The sequence below is a fragment of the Pristiophorus japonicus genome, chromosome 8 (assembly GCF_044704955.1).
Source record: "Pristiophorus japonicus isolate sPriJap1 chromosome 8, sPriJap1.hap1, whole genome shotgun sequence".
NCBI lineage: Eukaryota > Metazoa > Chordata > Chondrichthyes > Pristiophoridae > Pristiophorus > Pristiophorus japonicus.
Window position 1 is genome coordinate 9,034,530 of NC_091984.1, and position 18,057 is coordinate 9,052,586.

Here is an 18,057-nt window from a genome sequence, read left to right on the forward strand (position 1 = left end):
CCTCATAACTAAGATTCTCCATTCCAGACAGCATCCTAATAAATCTCCTCTGCACCCTCTCTAATGCAAACTCGTCCTTCCTACAATATGACGAGCAGAACTGCATGCAGTACTCCAGCTGTGGCCAAACCAAAGTATAAAACAATTTAAGCATAACCACCTTGCTCTTATATTCTATGCCTCGGCCAATAAAGACAAGTATTCCGTATGCTTTCTTAACCCCCTTATCCACCTGGCCTGCTACTTTCAGGGATCTGTGGACAAGCACTCCAAGGTCACTTTGTTCGTCTACACTATTAAGTGGCCTACCGCTTAATGTGTCTACCCTTTCTTATTAGCCCTCCTAAAGTGCAGCACCTCACACTTCTCTGAATTAAATTCCATTTGCTACTACTCTGCCGACTTGACCAGTAGATTGATATCCTCCTGCTGCCCAAGACTTTCCTCATCACTATCAACCATAGACATGCTGACTTAGCCCACACCGAGTCTGAAAGTGTACAATATCCTATTATAACGTTCACACCCTGACACTGCTGAAATGACAAGTGAACTCATCCATGTCCACTGGCCTTGATGCCCATTCCTCCTGAATGTCACAGCATTACTTCAAGAGCCTGATGGCTGTAGCCCAAATGCCTGGAGGACACTGTGCCCAAGACCACCATCTCTTATTCAGATGCTGCGACAAAGGAGAACTGTGGAAACATTACTGGCCGAGAGATAGACATCATAAATGCTGAACTGGAGACATATCTTCATCAGTTGAGCCTTCTGGATGACTATCTCTCACTCTCAGTGTGGATGGTGACCAGTATGCTCACTAGTAGATAGTTCCTCTGATGCTCAAACATAGAAACATAGAAACATAGAAATTTATAGCGTAGAAGAAGGCCATTTCGGCCCACCGTGTTCGCGCCGCCCGACAAAGAGCCGCACGGCCCTTGGTCAGCAGCCCTTAAGGTTACATATTGTAAGGGATAAATTGTAAGGTTGCAAATAGGTGGTCAGAATTAAACTGAAGGTAGTGAACTTATAAATTGCCGATGTATGTAACACTTGCTTTTTAGGTATAGTACACTTATGTACATTAAACTATAGCTTAACCTGAGTAATACTTAAACAGCCAAAGTCAGCAGTTTTATTTAAAGTCCCTGAGGAAGAGATAAGAGGAAGCCTGTACAGCCACACTAAGCGTCGGATAGTCTCGGGTAGAGGGCAAAACATAGAAACATAAAAACTTAGAAATTATGTGCAGGAGCAGGCCATTCGGCCCTTCGAGCCTGCACCGCCATTCAATAAGATCATGGCTGATCATTCAACCTCAGTATCCCTTTCCTGCTTTCTCTCCATGCTCCTTGGTCCCTTTGGCCGTAAGGAACAAAACAATGATGAGAGATGGACAGTTGCGTGTACCACTCAGAGCCCGTCTGATAAGAGTCGACAAATCAATGCAACTTTGCTGATAACAATAGACCAATTGAAGATTTTGCAGGAGAATTGCTCCTCTCCTAAACCTGTATAATTTATGCTTGAAAACTCTTGTATTTCGAAGGTTCCACGACTGAACCTTCTCTTGCATTTCTCGTAATAAAACCAGTAAACCTGAGGTTTTGTTTGTTTACTTCCGTGGTTATTATACCGAGGTATCGATTAACTATATCAGTTAGTCCACCTTGAGGGAGAGAAACCTCCTTTTTACCCCACGAACAGGATGCAGACCCTCTGACCTGGATGATGTGACCTGAATGGCAGTGAGTATGTTTTGTGCCACCTGCAAACTGTAGCATTGATGGGGAAGGAGGTAATCTGCATAAAGAATTAGAAGGGGTAATCTGTAGAACAAGTTATAGCGAACCACGGAAGGACGAAAACCAAGGGTGGAATAGGTGTATTGCCTGAAAAAGAAGGACTACAACCTAAGGGGGAGAGGACCCAGCGATCGTTGGAGGAAAAGTAAGGTGTATGTCCCGAAGTGTGACACGGTAATAACACGGAGAAGCCGGTATTGATCGTGTGCTGCGCAAACAAAGAAGGAATACAACCTAAAAAGTGGGGTTAGACCCCAGGATCCTCGGGAAACTGGCCAGTGGGATAAAATGCCGGCTGAGAAAAATGGAAAATTATTAAAAGAAAAGAAAAATGCTGGAAAAACACGTTGAATTTACAAAGGACAGCGTGTTTTTATCAAAAGATAAAAATGCGACCTTGAAAGCTGCAGCTACTGGAATGAGAAACAAAGATGTTTAGGAAAATGGACTGGAGGAAGATCATCAAAATACAAAACCTCATTTGAAGAAAGGAGATTTAAATTGTCTGTGAAAAAGATATTGGTTTAAATATAAAAACTTACGTGTTAAACCTGACACAGCTTTGTGCTGAGAGAGAGAAACAAAGATGTTTAACGATGGACCAGAGGAAGTCATCAAAAAAAAATTATTAAGTTCGGATTCAAAAGGGGAAAAAAATCCAAATGATGTGACTCAGCAAAGGAAGGAAAAAAACTGGGAATTAGAGAATTCTTTAAAAAGATGAAACCGGCACGAAAGTTTAGATTTTGTGCCGAGAGAAATAAAACACAAGATTTGCGCAATGAACGGGGCCGTAAAAACAAAATGCTGGAATGTATATAGCTTGTGGGAAAATTGGATTTCAGTAAACAAAATAGTTATTAAAAATGTGTGGTCTCGTCTTAAATCAATGAAACAATCTTTGGCAAGTATTTGAATTGGAAGTTTAGAGAAATTGGAGTTTAATCTAAAATGCTGACTTTCCCAATGAGAAGGTTTTATTATGACAACTTTACGAATGATTTCTGCTGTTTTAACGGATTCCTAATTTCTAAGCAAGTTTTGAAGGCACAAAGATTTGGGAAAAATTTTTCAGATGATTAACCCTTTCCATTGAGAGCTGTTTTATATTGGACATTATTAGTTTGGATTTCTTACTAAAAGAAAGAAGACTCACCTGAGAGACAGAGGAAATGGTGGGATAGCCAGAATAAAAATAAAACGAAGAAAGCCTATGTAATAATACTCACCAGAGGCCAGATAGATACTCAAACAAAACAAATTCAAGAGTTGGTAGCTGAGATAAATAAGCTGGAAGAGATAAAGACAAGACCAGACGGATAGTGCAGTGCACAGCCAGTGCACCATCACCTACGGTAATAGAGCCAATGTACCCCACGGTGGGTAAGTGTAGTCCTCAAACCCACCCTAACAGTAAACCAGACTGGGATAACGAGTGCGGAGTAGAGTGGGCCCCGGCACATGATAATGGCTATTTATCAGCAGCACCGATACGCACTACCACCATTCCCTCCAACGGACGTAGTGCAGCACACATTACCATACAGGAGGTACCCCTCAGCCCACAGGAGAGACAAATTCTATTGAATATGTTCCCAACCCCTTCAGCAAATAGTAGGAATACAGAATTCTGACAAAAGATTGGAGTAGAATACTGAATGTGATTCAGAAGGCAGGGAAAGGGTAGGGGAGTACGGGGAACGAAAGTGGATTGAATACAAAAACCATTCTGGGGCTGATGATCCTGGCAGAAATGTGCAGCATCCTAGAAAATGTTTAAAGACGGACTTGGAGAGGCAAATCAAAAGATAATTAAGTTAGGATTTAAGATAGGAGATGATTACGATGAAACTTTGGAATGGGCAGAACATGTAGAGGAGTTAAAGTTAGAACAAAGGGAGAAAATAGCAAAAATAGCAGCAACAGCGGTAGCAGCAGAGATGAAGGAGGAGGAGACACACCCCGCACAGCTCCACTGATATGTTTTAACTGCAATCAGGGAGGTCACGACAGTCGGGATTGTCCGCAGAAAAGGAAAGGTTACAGAAATTCTAAAGGGAAATGTCACAATTGTGGTAAACTTGGACATTTGGCCAAAGATTGTTGGAGTAAGGGGGAGGCGCAGGAAGGCGAGGCCCCCAACAGGTAAAGAAGGGAACACCATTAACCAGGGAAGAGCTGATGGACAGGCTCAGACAGGTACCAGCACCACTGCCACCACTGCCCCCACCTGAGACCCCTCCAACGAGGATATTATCAACAAGCTCCGATTAGCCAGTACACGCTAGGGGTTGCCGGCCCCCGGTGGATGTATGGGATCACAGCTAGGGCATCCAAGGATGTTTATTAGTGCAGTGTTTGGGGGCTGGCACTGCGATATGCTTGTAGACACAGGAGCGTCCGTTTCCATTACCAAGTTAGATTTGCCCTGGACCGGCAGGAGTGTAAACATACAAGGAGTGGGTGGGGGATATCAGAAAGCAACCCTACGTGAGATGGTGTTATTAGAAGTACAGGGAGTAATGTTACCTACTCAGTTTTGCTGCTGTCAGAACATAGAGGGCACCATATTGGGCATCGATACCGTAACGGAGATAGGGGTACTGATAGAACCCCAGCATAACCGGATAATTTTGGGGGATAAGCACGGAAACCGAATTAAGTTCGAACACCCGGGACACCAGCATCAACGAGTGGCCGGAATAACCCCAATCCAACCCGAGTGGGAAACAAAGGGTGTGTGGGGTAGTGTGTGTCAATTATACCCGACTCTGTGGGCACAATGCAGGCAAGATTGTGGATTAGCAGAGATACCATCCATCAAAATTCCTGGACCCAAACACAAAGCTCACCGACAGTACCCATTTAAACCCGAAGCTGAGGCACCGGTCTGTCAGATAGTGCAAGAATTAGAGAAGCAAGTGTTAGTGAAACAGTTAATAACCTCTGTTGTAGGAGGTAGGCACCTTTAGAATATACCAGAATACTAGGCATTAGGCACCTGCTAGATATATCTAACCGCATATAAGTTTAAAGTGGCCACACATAAAATGGCTGCCCAGGCATGATGGGAAATCAGGTAGTCAAGCTGTGAACTGTTGAATGTTCAATGACCGAGCAATAACCCTGTGAGGCCCACTATAGGAATGCCTTGGATGCAGGATAAGAATAATGAGGAAGAACCCATCTCCCGTATTCAAGGCCATAAACCAATGAATTCCCCAGGAAGAAAGAGATAAGAGAACCCATCTCCTGTAAACAAGGTTATAAACCAATTATTTCTCCAAGAAGAAAGAACTAGTGAGAGAACCTATATCAATCAGCCCAAGCTGACAAGAACCGAACATATGGTTCCCGAGACACTAGGGGAATTCTATTGGGTTAAAAGAACCTATATGTAATCTATAATCGTTGTGATTGGCTTGTGTCCAGCCGTGATGGGCTGTGTAGCTGTAGTAAACTGTTTGTAACTGTTGTAAAACATATAAAGGTGCATGTAACCCTTTGTTCTGTGGAGAGAAACCTGGATACAGTCCTGAGTTTTCCTCCCCGCTGAGCGTAATAAAGGCCGCCAGGCGTTGGAACCGACTCTGAGTGTGGAGTGATTCTTCTGAGAAAACACTAACGCTAACAGTGGCGTAGTCGACGGGATTTCCCGGAGTCGCTGGACGCCCTTGGAAAAAACCCGGGTGAGTATAAAAAACAATTTTTAAGTATAAAGGGTGCGGAAGGTGGAAGCTGGTTGATCGACACGAGGAGACGGTCTAATATCTCAAACGCCTAGCCTGAATTAAGAGGACTTTTGTCCCACGTGACGGCCAGGAACCAAGTAGGCGTAGGGAACACACTTAGACCGTGGGATCGTGATACCAAGAGACATCTTCCGGACCCAGTAGTGTAATTTGAAATACCCCGGGGTAGAACCAAGTGGTGTACAGCGGCTAACGGAATCCAAACCTGTGAACAGGGTCGGACCAACGGGCCGAGCAGTGGTAGGTAGTCGTTAAGGATACGTAGAGCACTGCGGGAATTGCTTAAACGCGTTTTAAGAATTGTATAAGTCTGTGCAACAGCAGAACTTGTGACCTGACAGTAGCTAGGAGACGGTTTACTACAAGTTACGCTAGGTAGAAAGCGGACCTCTGAGAGTAGATTCCTAACGGTACTAGTCCTACCCAGGAATGGCCATGAAAACAAGTAAACTCGAGTGGGGACCAGAAGGATCCATTACCTGCCATCTGGCGGAAAAAAAAACAAAAGAAACTAATCGAAAAAAAAAAATTATTAGCTCAGGGTGGAATCCTCAGGAACTACCAGCAAAGCAAAGGGAATGGTGGGAGAAGGAACGGAAAGTCAAAAAGAAAAAAAAAGGCTGTGGTCTTTATATTGCGAGCCCATGTAAATTAACATAGGAAACTAAGATTAAAAAAAAAACTGACGGTGATTGTCTTAAGTGAAGTATGGAAGAGGAATAGAGCCGGCCCAAAAAAAAAAGAATAATGAGAAGTGCCTGTGTGATTTTGTGACTGCGGAATGAATTTTTATGTTGTCATGTTTCTGAAAGCCTGGTTGGAAGAGAAATGCAAGTGTCTGTTTATTTTAGCTAACCCTTTGTAGTGTTGTCCTGTATGTGGGAAGTTTTAAGACATTTAAGTTAGAAATGCAGGTGTGGATTTATTTGGATGATAAGTTATGGAGCTAGAAAAGTAAACAAATGTATAAAGGATAGGTTTGTTGAGCAAAAGATTTATTTGACACGCTCACTTACTTGCCGAAAGAAAACATGCAATGATTGATTGGGTTGAAAGACATAAATTTAGTCTCGGAATGAGATAAAGAATGCTTTAAAAAAAAAGAGCTTCTAGCAAAAAAAAAAAGTTTTAAATAAAGATTGAAATTACAAAGTTTGAATTGGGATTTTGAGATATTCAGCGAAGGCACAGAAAATACTGAGGTGGATTCAAAAAAAAAAATTATTAAATTAAATCTGATCAGGTCAAACTCCGGGGCGAGTGGCGAGCTATCTGCGAAGATGTAAAAGGGACTTTTGGAAAATGTTAAAAACAGCAAGCTTTAGTAACGACTTTGAAACTGGAGCATTTTGAGATAACGAAAGGCAGCCCTCAAACTCTCAAAGCTGGACTCCATTCCAGTTATGGAGAAAAAGAAAAAGATAAAGACGCCACTTTGAAAATAAACAAATGATTTCAAATTAACAACTTTATGGAGTTACGAACCCTCCGTGTAAAATACAAAACCTAATTTGAAGAAAAAAAAAGATATAACGGACTAAATGGAAAAAGACATAACTTACTAAATACTAGTTGATGCTTGCTGTGAAAAAGATATTGGTTTAATTAGAAGAAAAAATTGGAAGAGGTAAAAAGCACTCTACACGGATTCAAATTTTAAATTATGAGAAAGTTTCAATGCAGTTTGAAAAGATTTCCAAAATAGACAGTGTTTATAAAAAAAAAGTCCCGAACAGTCTAAACAAGCAGGAGGGTTTTGAAGATAACGAGGAGAAAGAGAGAAATTTAAAAAAAAACAGAATTGAATTTCAGTAAACAAAATTGCTATTGTATGTGTGGTCTCATTTTAAAACAATGAAAAAAAAATTCTTTGGCAAGTACTTGAATTATAAGTTAAGAAAACATTGGAGTTTACTCTAATGATTTATGCTGTTTAACGGATTCCTAATTTCGAAGCCAATTTTGAAGGCACAAAAACTTTTTTTTCAGATGATTACGTAAAGTCACGTAATGACATCAGGTCTTCTTACAAACCTGGAAACGAGTTAACCCTTTCCATTGACAGCCGTTTTATACTGAACATTATTAATTTGGATTTCTTAATAGAAAAAAAAACTCACCTAACAGAGGAAACAAAAATGTAATAATACTTGCCTGATACAATAAAGAAATAGATACTCAATAAAACAAATTGAAGAGTTAAAAGCTAAGATAAACAGGCTGGAAGAGATAACGGGACTAGACGGATAGTGCAGTGCGCAGCCATAGCACCATCACCTCTGGCAATAGAGCCAATGTACCCCACGGTGGGTAGGTGTAGTCCACAAACCCAACCTAACGGTAAAGCAGACAACGATGTTTGGAGGAATAGCTTTGGCCTTGGTCATAGGAGTTTGGGTAATATTTAAGTGGGTAAAGACACGGGCGCATGCCCTACAGATTCAGCTCGAAATGGTTCGATTATAACCTTGTGCTTCTGATTTTGCAGGGTGACAGGGACACTCGTAGAGCAAAAACCTTAACCCCTGGTGACGACCAGGCCGTCTGTTTAAAACTACAGATAATACTTACCGGACTGGGAATACGAACGGCGCTACTCGTAATATGGATAGCCCTGCGACATGCACGTATCCTGGGCAACACCGACGGATTGCAGAGCACGCTGGAAATAAACAACTACATGAACTATGGAGTCTTGTTTAATTTAACGGATGGAATGTGCATCCCAGCAGCCAAGGACTGGAGCAAGGACAGGACTTATTTTAATGCACGGTTACAAGTGAATCCTAAAAGGAATCCTAATAAGAATAAGAGTATGTGTACGGTGCTCCACGGGTATAAGGAGCAGATGCATTAAACGGAGGGATGTCAAAGGGCCCGATGAATGTACTTTTGGCATAATTTGCGCGCCTCCGGGACAATCCCAGCAATCGGTCATCCGCAAGAAGGGAATGGGGCTGTGTGGGTATTACGAGGAGGCGGGGCCGGCTGCAATATCATTGTATGTATGTTTCTCACCCCCTCCAACACCGCACCCCATAAGAACCACTACATTGTCCGAGGAACTGCCTTGTCCCATAACTACTAAGGGACCAGAGAATGGGATTGTAATGTACAACGAAGGGGAACTGTTGTATGATAATGTTAAACATGAAATTGTGTCTGTTCTGATCAATATTTCAGGCATCCAGATGCCGGAATACTGTACCGAACAGTCAAGGAAAATGTACAATGTATTAAGTAAAGTTGTAATGCAGCAGGCTGCCGATGCAATGGTTCCAGTAGGTTCTGGGGACAGGGGTTAGCCCCCAGGATGAAGAGGGAAATAGTTAATGATGTTGCGACCGTTTTCAATACAGGGACCTCCGTAGTGAACTCGATAGATATAGAAGGGTTAAATGAGAGGGTGGAACAGCTTAGAGGGGTGATGAAGGGGTTATTAGAGAGGGTGGAGCAAAACCAGGAAGACCAAGCCAACCTAGGAAAGGAGGGTGCCGAAATCCAGTTGGATGGCATCTCAGTCCTGGAAGCTCATGCCAAAACCATCAATCACCTAATTGATAGAGAAAAAGAAGATACAGGAAAGCAAAGACAGGGTCAACCCTGTCACGATTATGGTCTGTGGATGGTGGGACAGATCCGCCACAATCTTGACCAGATCCAACGCGGGGAAGTATCCGATTGGATAGACAGTTCACATTTAGCTCAGTTGGCTAACCAAAGGGGGACACTGGATAATTGTACTCTGAAGGGACTGACCCAAGTATACACAGCAATTCCAGATTGCCAGATGGGTAGGACTACCGGGATAGGGATAGTCCTGATGATCCCGATAGCCACGCCGGACTCAGGGCCGTTCCCCCTATACCAACTAGAGAATATCGGAGTAATACGGGAAAATGTCTCCATACGCTACTACCTGACCACCACCTCTGCCGTTCGTTGAAACAACATACTTACCGGGATTTCCCTAGCAGATTGCAAGCAAAAGGGGGAAATCACAGTATGCCCTCACCCGGTGGGCAGAGGGGAGCTAGACGAGTGCAGGTTTAACCAAACCGACGGGTGTGTACTAGAAATAGTGCCCGCACACATGCACTTCGCGAGGGCAGGCTACGGAGGGAAGGGAAGATACTGCGTCTCTACTACTGAGCGTTCATTCCAGTATAATGACCTGCAGTGCCCTATAACACAGCCAAACTTTTGCTTTACACCACTACGACCTGTCGCGATCGGGCAAGCGCATATCACCCAGGTTAGGCGCCGGAAGTCCGAAGTTATTGAGGTAACCGATCAGCTCCATGATCATTTACAGGATTATGACGAGCCAGATCAGGTCCCTATCCCACATCTAACCGAAGTATTACGAGAATTGAGGCTCAGAGTGGGTCAATATCACCAACTGCAAACTAAAATCAAAGTACTGGAAGAAGATACCGATGTAGACTTACAAAGTCAGAGTTGGTGGAGAAAGGTCTGGGACTGGGGAATAAATGTGAACATCCACCCATGGATTCGAATAATTTCACACATACTGGTCGGGGTACAATTGATCTTAGCAATAACATAAAGCATAATGGCCTGCCAGGCATGCAGACACCACGCACAGCGAAGACGTACAAATCACCGTTCCCCGGATACTAGACAAGCCTGTTTGATAAGGGGCCAGGAGGATTTAGCCTTTGTCAATTTGATTTAAGCAACCGGGACTCCTGAAACCGCGTGACTGGCCAGCACGTTGAGGCAGGGAATACCGGGCTGTGCACAAAAAATCTAATAAAGGTAGAACGGTCGGTTAAAAGGGGACTAGGACTCGTCCCTTTACCGAAAGGGGGAGTTGTTGTAGGAGGTAGGCACCTTTAGAATATACCAGAATACTAGCATTAGGCACCTGCTAGATATATCCAACCGCATATAAGTTTAAAGTGGCCACACATAAAATGGCTGCCCAGGCATGATGGGAAATCAGGTAGTCAAGCTGTGAACTGTTGAATGTTCAATGACCAAGCAATAACCCTGTGAGGCCCACTATAGGAATGCCTTGGATGCAGGATAAGAATAATGAGGAGAGAACCCATCTCCCGTATTCAAGGCCAAAAACCAATTAATTCCCCAGGAAGAAAGAGATAAGAGAACCCATCTCCTGTAAACAAGGTTATAAACCAATTATTTCTCCAAGAAGAAAGAACTAGTGAGAGAACCTATCTCCTGTAGTAAAGTTATCAATCAGCCCAAGCTGACAAGAACCGAACATATGGTTCCCGAGATACGTCGGCGGCAGTCGGGAGCAACGTCGAGGAGGTGTGTGGAGAGGCCTATAAAAGGCACAGCAGGGAGTCCGGGGCCCAGTGTCGGCGGCAGTCGGGAGCAGCGTCGAGGAGGTGCGTGGTGAGGCCTATAAAAGGCGAGCCGGTGCAGCTACAGGGAGAAGGCAAAAAAGAAGTAGAAACAAATCAAAAGGTGACATCACAGCCAAGAGGGTAAGTGATTGGCTGGATTGGTGAGTACTTTTTCTTTTTTCTCTTCTATATCAGTGAGTAACTTTTAACATTGTTGTTGCCAATTTAAGTGTATCTAAGGGTTAAGTCATGGCAGGAGAGCTCGGTCGGGTGTTATGCTCCTCCTGTACCATGTGGGAACTCAGGGACGACACCAGTGTCCCTGACGACTATATCTGCAGGAAGTGTATCCACCTCAAGCTCCTGACGGTCTGCGTTGCGGAGTTGGAGCTGAGGGTGGATTCACTCTGGAGCATCCACGATGCTGAGAATGACGTGAGTATCATGTGTAGCGAGTTGGTCGTACCGCAGGGAAAGGGTCCACAGCCAGATAGGGAATGGAAGACCAACAGGAAGAGCAGTGCAAAGGAAGGTAGTGCAGGAGTCCCATGTGGTCATCCCCCTGCAAAACAGATACACTGCTTTGGGTACTGTTGAGGGGGATGACTCATCAGGGGAGGGCAGCAGCAGCCAAGTTCATGGCACCATGGCTGGCTCTGCTGCACAGGAGGGCAGGAAAAAGAGTGGGAGAGCAATAGTGATTGGGGATTCAATGGTGAGGGGAATAGATAGGCGTTTCTGCGGCCGCAACCGAGACTCCAGGATGGTATGTTGCCTCCCTGGTGCAAGGGTAAAGGATGTCTCGGAGCGGGTGCAGGACATTCTAAAAAGGGAGGGAGAACAGCCAGTTGTCGTGGTGCACATTGGTACCAACGATATAGGTAAAAAAAGGGATGAGGTCCTACGAAACGAATTGAAGGAGCTAATAGCTAAATTAAAAAGTAGGACCTCAAAAGTAGTAATCTCGGGATTGCTACCCGTGCCATGTGATAGTCAGAGTAGGAATCGCAGGATAGCACAGATGAATACGTGGCTTGAGCAGTGGTGCAGCAGGGAGGGATTCAAATTCCTGGGGCATTGGAAGCGGTTCTGGGGGAGGTGGGACCAGTACAAACCGGACGGTCTGCACCTGGGCAGGACTGGAACCAATGTCCTAGGGGGAGTGTTTGCTAGTGCTGTTGGGGAGGATTTAAACTAATATGGCAGGGGGATGGGAACCTATGCAGGGAGACAGAGGGAAACAAAAAGGAGGCAAAAGCAAAAGACAGAAAGGAGATGAGGAAAAGTGGAGGGCAGAGAAACCCAAGGCAAAGAACAAAAAGGGCCACTGTACAGCAAAATTCTAAAAGGACAAAGGGTGTTAAAAAAACAAGCCTGAAGGCTTTGTGTCTTAATGCAAGGAGTATCCGCAATAAGGTGGATGAATTAACTGTGCAAATAGATGTTAACAAATATGATGTGATTGGGATTACGGAGACGTGGCTCCAGGATGATCAGGGCTGGGAACTCAACATCCAGGGGTATTCAACATTCAGGAAAGATAGAATAAAAGGAAAAGGAGGTGGGGTAGCATTGCTGGTTAAAGAGCAAATTAAGGCAATAGTTCGGAAGGACATTAGCTTGGATGATGTGGAATCTATATGGGTAGAGCTGCAGAACACCAAAGGGCAAAAAACATTAGTGGGAGTTGTGTACAGACCTCCAAACAGTAGTTGTGATGTTGGGGAGGGCATCAAACATGAAATTAGGGGTGCGTGCAATAAAGGTGCAGCAGTTATAATGGGTGACTTTAATATGCACATAGATTGGGTTAACCAAACTGGAAGCAATACGGTGGAGGAGGATTTCCTGGATTGCATAAGGGATGGTTTTTTAGACCAATATGTCAAGGAACCAACTAGGGGGGAGGCCATCTTAGACTGGGTGTAGTGTAATGAGAGTGGATTAATTAGCAATGTCGTTGTGCGAGGCCCCTTGGGGAAGAGTGACCATAATATGGTGGAATTCTGCATTAGGATGGAGAATGAAACAGTTAATTCAGAGACCATGGTCCAGAACTTAAAGAAGGGTAACTTTGAAGGTATGAGGCGTGAATTGGCTAGGATAGATTGGCAAATGATACTGAAGGGGTTGACTGTGGATGGGCAATGGCAGACATTTAGAGACCGCATGGATGAACTACAACAATTGTACATTCCTGTCTGGCGTAAAAATAAAAAAGGGAAGGTGGCTCAACCGTGGCTATCAAGGGAAATCAGGGATAGCATTAAAGCCAAGGAAGTGGCATACAAATTGGCCAGAAATAGCAGTGAACCCGGGGACTGGGAGAAATTTAGAACTCAGCAGAGGAGGACAAAGGGTTTAATTAGGGCAGGGAAAATGGAGTATGAGAAGAATCTTGCAGGGAACATTAAGACGGATTACAAAAGTTTCTATAGATATGTAAAGAGAAAAAAGTTAGTAAAGACAAACGTAGGTCCCCTGCAGTCAGAATCAGAGGAAGTCATAACGGGGAACAAAGAAATGGCGGACCAATTGAACAAGTACTTTGTTTCGGTATTCACTGAGGAGGACACAAACAACCTTCCGGATATAAAACGGGTCGGAGGGTCTAGTAAGGAGGAGGAACTGAGGGAAATCCTTATTAGTCGTGAAATTGTGTTGGGGAAATTGATGGGATTGAAGGCCGATAAATCCCCAGGGCCTGATGGACTGCATCCCAGAGTACTTAAGGAGGTGGCCTTGGAAATAGTGGATGCATTGACAGTCATTTTCCAACATTCCATTGACTCTGGATCAGTTCCTATGGAGTGGAGGGTAGCCAATGTAACCCCACTTTTTAAAAAAGGAGGGAGAGAGAAAACAGTTGGTAGTGGGTAAAATGATGGAATCAATTATTAAGGATGTCATAGCAGTGCATTTGGAAAGAGGTAATATGATAGGTCCAAGTCAGCATGGATTTGTGAAAGGGAAATCATGCTTGACAAATCTTCTGGAATTTTTTGAGGATGTTTCCAGTCGAGTGGACAAGGGAGAACCAGTTGATGTGGTATATTTGGACTTTCAGAAGGCTTTCGACAAGGTCCCACACAAGAGATTAATGTGCAAAGTTAAAGCACATGGGATTGGGGGTAGTGTGCTGACATGGATTGAGAACTGGTTGTCAGACAGGAAGCAAAGAGTAGGAGTAAATGGGGACTTTTCAGAATGGCAGGCAGTGACTAGTGGGGTACCGCAAGGTTCTGTGCTGGGGCCCCAGCTGTTTACACTGTACATTAATGATTTAGACGAGGGGATTAAATGTAGTATCTCCAAATTTGCAGATGACACTAAGTTGGGTGGCAGTGTGAGCTGCGAGGAGGATGCTATGAGGCTGCAGAGCGACTTGGATAGGTTAGGTGAATGGGCAAATGCATGGCAGATGAAGTATAATGTGGATAAATGTGAGGTTATCCACTTTGGTGGTAAAAACAGAGAGACAGACTATTATCTGAATGGTGACAGATTAGGAAAAGGGGAGGTGCAAAGAGACCTGGGTGTCATGGTACATCAGTCATTGAAGGTTGGCATGCAGATACAGCAGGCGGTTAAGAAAGCAAATGGCATGTTGGCCTTCATAGCGAGGGGATTTGAGTACAGGGGCAGGGAGGTGTTGCTACAATTGTACAGGGCCTTGGTGAGGCCACACCTGGAGTATTGTGTACAGTTTTGGTCTCCTAACCTGAGGAAGGACATTCTTGCTATTGAGGGAGTGCAGCGAAGGTTCACCAGACTGATTCCCGGGATGGCGGGACTGACCTATCAAGAAAGACTGGATCAACTGGGCTTGTATTCACTGGAGTTCAGAAGAATGAGAGGGGACCTCATAGAAACGTTTAAAATTCTGACGGGGTTCGACAGGTTAGATGCAGGAAGAATGTTCCCAATGTTGGGGAAGTCCAGAACCAGGGGACACAGTCTAAGGATAAGGGGGAAGCCATTTAGGACCGAGATGAGGAGGAATTTCTTCACCCAGAGAATGGTGAACTAGTGGAATTCTCTAACACAGAAAGTTATTGAGGCCAATTCACTAAATATATTCAAAAAGGAGTTAGATGAAGTCCTTACTACTAGGGGAATCAAGGGGTATGATCGCGCAAATTTGTCACGTGATATTGAAGTCAATGATCCTGTATTTGTACTCAACTATGGACATGGTCCCAAATGGCTTGCTGGCACTGTCAGAGCCAAAGAAGGGAGTAGAGTGTTTCAGATCAAACTCGCAAATGGACTAACTTGCAGAAAGCATTTCGACCAAACCAAACTGCGATTCATCGACAGCCACGAGCAAAACCTGAAGAGGACACAACCAGCTTCGACTCTCCAACACACACCCAAGTGGCAACCGACATCACGGTTGACCACGAAGCTGAACTCATCATCCCCAGCAGCCCAGCAAGGTCAGCTGTGCAACAGCCCAGAGAAGGCCCAACCAACTCACCTGCACCTGCATTTGTACCGAAACGATCGACGAGGGAGCGGAAAGCCCCAGATCGTCTCACCCTGTAAACAAGTGAACTATTGACTTTGGGAGGGAGTGATGTTATGTATGCAACACTATGTAACCAGCACTCTACCGCCACCAGAGGGCATATCTGTTGCAGTCCCAAGGGATCCCAGCATGCCTTGGGAGCACTGTATATAAGCAGCCCTCAGGCCTCCCATGCTGTACCAGCACTCTGGAGTTGGAATAAAGAGATTAATGTCACACTTACTCACGTTTACAGTACTCATTACATTGCTTTATTCGAGACATAACAAGTTTATTAAAGAATCAAAAACACTGATGGTGACGGACGGAGCAACAGTAGACTTAAATAAAAGACATAAAACAATGTAACAAGGAAACGAAACAATATTGGGGATGGGCCAGTAATATGGGACCAATAATTAGTAGGAATAAAACCAGGGTGTGTTTTATAATCAGGAGGGACAGAGATACTGTACCCGGGGGAAGTGGGTGCAGATTTCACTCAACATCTATGAATGGTGATGGAGGGATGTCTCCCGAGATAGACCCACCAACATGGCCCCACCCACTACTTTAACAACAGTGAGTACTAGCAGAGCCCCGACCATCACACCCCCAACGTCACAAACGTGTTCAACTATGAACGTTGGGGCAAAAGGGGGATTGATTAATCAGACCAAGGATAAGATACACTTCGGGGTACGACAGCGAATAATTACTGTATTCCTAAATTTGAACACTATAACCACCCTCAACTTCTGTGGGTTAAACACTATATGCCTGTATAGAAACTTGACCCTGTGAGCACGTAAGGCCCGGAATCAAAAACCATGAAGTTTAACGTGGAAAGAGGGTCATGTAAAAAATGGGACTGAGGAAAAAGAGGGATACTCGAAATGGTACGCGGTGGGATACACGGAAGGATTCATGGCGGGAGTTACGACGGTAAACACTATAGACCTGCACACGATAGATAATTGAGTTAACGTTCTAACACGAACCTCACAGTGATTTCTGGAAAAGGATGAGGATAATGAAAAGTTACAGGCACAACTGGGTAATGGCGCAGAAAGGGAATTATTGCAAGTGGCCCACACATTGCGAGACCACGCCAGAACGATAAATGAATCGAGGATCTTAAGTAAAACCATACAGACAGAACTAGTATGTACAGAATATGGAGTATGGTTGCTCAATGGAATACAACATAACCTGGAGCAGCTTCAGAATGGAAAGGTGTCGGATTGGATAACACTTGATGTATTTACCAACTGGAACTTGGACAAAAACATGACTCATGCCTGCGAGGTGCAGAGAAACAGTCATGCTTGGGTCCCAAAGGCCAGATGTATAACTGGACATTTGAATATAATAGATTTTGTATTAACTATACCACAGTATGATGTGACATAGGGAGATCCTCTATACCAAACATGCAGGAGAAATAAGAAATCAAACTCGCGTGCAGTCCCATGACAAACCCGAAATTTAACTGAAGAGAACAACAGTACTAAGAGTATCAGCATAGATGATTGTTACAAAAATAACCAAGTTGCTTTATGTCGAGATCCACTACGAATGATCAAAGATGACTGTGGATATAACCAAGTGGACGGGTACACCTTGAGTATCACCCCGCTAACACAGGACTACTAAATTATCGCTGTTCCACGAGGAAATGGAGTTTGATGTGTGAGCACCACGGCAACTGAATGAAGAAAGGAACACCTCATTATGGATATGACTTCTGCTTTACTCCGCTTGACGAGACAGATATAAACGGGTTTATTATAACCCCTGAACTAAAGGAGGAACGATCGATGGGACAATGATGGACTTTCCCTGGGGAGGTTATGTGAAGGCCATCGGGCACAAGGAAAACCGGTACTCGAACTGAATGAGGAACAAACTCGACTGAATTGGACACCATTCAACAACATAAAGGATACCCCAGGCGGGCTGTAAATTCGGCAGAATAGAGAAGACCCCAAGTGGAGGAAAGATAGAAGAAACAGAGGATACCCCAGGTGGGGCATAATTCGAAAACCGAGAAAATGTTGGCTAAAAAGGACTTATATACGAACTATGCTACACTAAATATACTGGTTATAGTGCAAGGGAACTCATCTTGCTAGTATTATTCTTTAAAAAGATGTAACCGACGTAAGAGGCAGGTCCTAACCCGTACAATAGTTAAACATTGAACAAAGGGAAATCGTACAGTCCGTCATAAACGACTTACTTAGTATAACCTTGATGGGAAAGCCAACAGGTACATCCTGCAGCTCGGGAAGTAGCGCTACCCAAGCGAAAGGACAACCCTGGAAGCTCCCCCGTGAGGTATTAATTGGGAAGTGGCCTATCCTGGGAGTGTACCATAAGGAGGGAATTGTAAGGGATAAATTGTAAGGTTGCAAACAGGGGGTCAGAATTAGGCTGAAGGTAGTGAACTTATAAAATGCCTATGTATGTAACACTTGCTTGTATAGGTATAGCACACTTATACACATTAAACTATAGCTTAACCTTCATAACACTTAAACAGCCGAAGTCAGCAGTTTTGTTTAAAAGTCCCTGAGGAAGAGATAAGGAAGCCAGTACAGCCACACTAGGCATTGGATAGACTGGGGTAGAGGGCAAAATGG

General features: G+C 44.1%; 1 long non-coding RNA gene across 1 annotated transcript in view; it reads left to right on the forward strand.

Annotated features, from left to right (window-relative positions):
• Positions 1-5,399, forward strand: part of LOC139268400 (uncharacterized) — a 234,522-nt gene extending 229,123 nt beyond the window's left edge. Inside the window, exon 2 of the long non-coding RNA XR_011594021.1 lies at positions 1,805-5,399. This is a non-coding gene — a long non-coding RNA (uncharacterized lncRNA). The remainder of the gene's footprint in view (positions 1-1,804) is intronic.
• The last annotated feature ends 12,658 nt before the right edge of the window (positions 5,400-18,057 follow it).